Here is a 4,514-nt window from a genome sequence, read left to right as displayed (position 1 = left end):
AATCAGGACCCAACGGTACTGAGGTACATGCCTCAAAGATCAGATGTTCAGCCCTTTGCACATGCCCTGGACCCATACTGCACATGTGCAGTATGGGTCAGCATCATCAGACACAGATCACCAGCAGTCTGTCAATGATTGACAGTCTGATGCAGTTTGGGGGCTGTGAGGATGTGCCGAAGGCCTCCATTTCCCAAAATGGTGGTGTGTCGCCCGATTGTGAAAGAGTGACGGGGACAGGATCTCCATTGGCAGATGAATATTTCCTGTCCGCTTTGGTGTATTTGCAGCGTCTGGCTTGTGCGACCCAGATAGGGTCACAGCCTGGTGATCAGATGCTGCATCCTAGGATACAGCTCGGATCACTAATGCAAGCTAGAAATGTGACTCATCCTACAGCATTAGTATATTACTGCTATTGCTTCCATGTACGCAGCAGTGATAGCAGCTACCACTGCATCTGAATCAGAACAATCATGATGCCATATTTTCGAAACACAATTCATCATCATCATCATCATCAATGATTAGTATTTTTATAAAAAGTAAAATAAATATAGTGGGGGGTTTTCTGCATGCGGAAATCATGCCTGCTATTGTATGTAACACATGCTGTAGGCCAGAACAACCATTAGGTGAACCTGCTGACATGAAGGAAAAGCAACCAGCAGCTTCATATTGATATGTGAAGCTATTGGCTGCAAAGCACAAGACTTTCAGGGCAGGATGTAATGCCACCTGAGTTGGCCGGAGGTGTGGGTTGCCAGCCGAGCTACACACACCCAGTTAGAGGAGATAGGAATCAGTGCGAGATGCAATGTCCAATTTGTGCTTTTCACTGTCATAATGGGTAGAGTCCAAATGGTGTCACTCAATTAAGAGTAGTAGTAATCTGGAGCATTTTCCAAGTAAGTATTGAGGATGGATAGGTTTCAGGTTAACGAGGGGGATGAAATGGGTGTCACCTGACCTGTGGCAATGGAAATAGGCACTGAGTGCCTAATTCAGCATGAGTTGTAGCTCTGCAAAAAATCGCACAACTACAACTGTTTACACTAACATACAATGGGGATGCCCAGCACAGTGCAAGTCCACCCCACATGCCGGGTTCTGTCCTCCTGCTGACATGCGAACACTTTGCTTGCACTTGCATGGTTTGAGAAGCCTAGCTGCGAAGGCAAACGGCTACCTACCATGTTTAAGCTTGCAGCGGTTGTGTGTGAAGTCACGCAGCCGCTGCAGCCCCCCACAAATGGTTCGGACATGCCTCCATTGAGACAGCATCCCCCAAATGATGCGAGATGTCCACAAAATGCGGTGCCGACACCACTTCACTATCCCTTGCAAGGACTTAGACTGAAGAGAACACAGTTTAAGACTGGCGTACGCGCATGCGCACATGTGCTGAAATCACCAAATAGCAATTTCAGCACAATATCGGTCCATGTTGAATTGGGCTCCGAATCTGGAGAGCAATGGGAGTAAGCACTAAGAACGAATCTATTATCAAATGCATAGGGAGCTACAAGTGTGGACACTGTAATGTCTGTAAGTATGCACATCCAAACAGAAAATCCTTTGGTGATAATAAAGAATTCAAGATCAAAGAATATATGAACTGCAATTCTTCATCAGTGAGCTACCTTCTGGAATGTGGTTGCAGGAAGAAATACATAGGAAAGACCAAACGACAGTTGAAGCTAAGAATACAAGAGCACGTAAGAAACATCAAGAACAAGGTGGAAACACATGCTGTACCTAAACATTTTTTTAACACACCACATTTCCAATCCAGAAGCCTTGACATTCAAAGCCATTGGACACGTGAAACTAGGCGAAAGAGGCGGCAAGCTTGATAACAAGCTGTCAAAAAGGGAAATGTATTGGATTTTTTAGCTGAAGACGCTCCATCCGTCTGGCCTCAACGAAAGCTATGAAATTGCTCCTTTCCTTTGAATTATCTTATATTCTTCTGAAGTATCTTTCTATTTTCTCCCTATACTAATCTATTAAAATTTTTTGGTTCACTGGTCTAGTGGTTTCTTCTTTTTAACAATTTGGGTTTTTCTTCTCTGACAAAAAAATGTGTGTTAAGACATACTACAGCCATACCAGAATGGAAATGCTCACCCTTGTCCGATCATGGAAGCCAAGCATTTGTTGGGCCCAGCTAGTACCAAGGAGGGAGGCGACCTGGGAGTACTGGGTGTTGAAGAAAAGAATGGTCACACATGTGACTTTCTACTCACACACCTTATAATTTCTTTTTAACACCTCTTAGAGGCTCACTTTATAATATTATACACCTTTCCTATAAAAACTATATTATTCACTTATATTATTATCAAATATACCATTTTAGGGCACGGTTTCACACATTTGGTTTAATAGTACTATATCTGGACCTATAAACACTACATGAAGATTAAGTCATAATTATGATATGTACGCCTTCACTCTTTTAAATATAGCACTATAGACTAAGTATATTATATATCTTTTTTATTAAAGATAAATATGTATATCCCCCTATTCTATATTTTATACAACCACCATAACAAGGTCTCTAATTCTAAATTTCTTATTCTTATTTTTCATGTTAAACATGTCACATAATCGAGAACAAATTGACATATCATTTAATATACATTGAACTATCCAAAAATGGCTGTCGATACAAGGAAACTAAGTCCTCAGAAATGAACTCCGAAAAAATGGAGTCTGGAATATACATATCACTAGAAAGAACTATACCATGTGACGAGATTCCCAAGAAGAGTTCCTGTCATCTCTAGTATGGATCCCACGTGACCGGAAGTGACCCAGATGCGGTTCAAGTGCGTTCCAAGGAACCGGCATATGAACAAGCGCCCTGTAAACCATGTGACCGGAAGTGACCTCGATGCGGCTCACAAGGGAATCGACACACACGCAACTGCTGTGAACCTCTGAACACCTACAGGAGGACGGGCGCATGCGCAGTTCAAGTTTACCACCAAAGGAAGTGTGGCGGAAATGGTTTTTCAAAACACTCCCGTTTTTGTGAGATTATTAACAGCCTTGAAAACACTCAGTTTTTAGAAATATACAGCACAATAGTACCTTTTCATACCACACTAGTATTCACTGATTGCACACTCAGTTATTTTCATTCATTAGCAATAAACGATTTTTAGACACTCCCATAGAAGGAAATGAGGTCACACCAATCTCATAATCAGTATGTGTATAAATACACGATATGTCCCAGTACACTACAACCCTTGATGAAGTCTTGAACAGACGAAACACGTTGGTTGCTTTATGACTGCTCCCTATACCGACCTACATACAAAAGATAAGCACCTTTCCATGCACTTTATATTTTTTAAACAATTGTCCTTTCTGCCTTTTTAATTTTTCTGTATTGTGTTCATCTGAATGGTCTACCATTCAGGTGTTCTATATATAATTTGTCCATATTTATAAAATATAGAGATTACCCAGCGCCAGCTGATAATTTAAATACCTGCCGCTTCTTTAGTGGGTACACTCATCCCACCAAGCAAGAAACCAGAAACAAAAATTCTCCTTTAGTGGAGAAAAAAGTAGCGCTGGTATTTAAATGTTATTTATTTAGTAATTCTATTGTATCATACATAAATAAAACACTCAATATTTTACAGTAAATGAATTACCGGCCGGTAAATAAATTAAAATAAATCGATTAATTAAAATTAACCCCACTTGTAGAAACACATTTAGGGAAATTCCCAATAATACTGAGGTAGTAATTTTTAGAACCTTCAAGTATCCAAAGAGCAGGAAATCGGTATTTGTTTGGATGTTATCCTTAATACCCAAGCACAGTCTTGTACAATTATGAAAAGTCCTCCCGGCCGCTGGTTGCTATTCCTTTAATGCGAACATATCCAGAGGAAAGATAAAAATGCCTTATTAGATAGTCAAATTTATAGTTATAGTGACTCACCAATGTTTCTGCCACTATTCAGTATATCAAGGCAGATGCAAAGGATGGGGGGTGTTCTCCTCCCCACAGTCGCTGGTGGTCTGTGCAGAAACAATATTGCTCCTGCTTGTGGTGTCGTCACAGCACTGGCCGCTCTCCTGCTTTCCGTGTGCAGCAATAAGCACTTCCCTGCTTTCGGTGTTCGGCTGCACGCTGTACACAGATTAGAAGCCGACTAGTATAGAACATTTTCTATATGTTACTAGCCGGCTCCTAATCTATTCCCCCATGTTGAGAAGCAGATTGGGGCGGCTGGCACCCTTTACCCGCTATAATATTGGAAGCAGTAGCGGTGCTCGGTAACACAGTCTGTGTACAGCGTGCAGCCGAACACCGAAAGCAGGGAAGTGCTTATTGCTGCACACGGAAAGCAGGAGAGCGGCCAGTGCTGTGACGACACCACAAGCAGGAGCAATATTGTTTCTGCACAGACCACCAGCGACTGTGGGGAGGAGAACAACCCCCATCCTTTGCATCTGCCTTGATATACTGAATAGTGGCAGAA

Source organism: Pseudophryne corroboree, chromosome 5 (genome assembly GCF_028390025.1).
Source record: "Pseudophryne corroboree isolate aPseCor3 chromosome 5, aPseCor3.hap2, whole genome shotgun sequence".
NCBI lineage: Eukaryota > Metazoa > Chordata > Amphibia > Anura > Myobatrachidae > Pseudophryne > Pseudophryne corroboree.
This window is presented reverse-complemented; position numbering follows the sequence as displayed.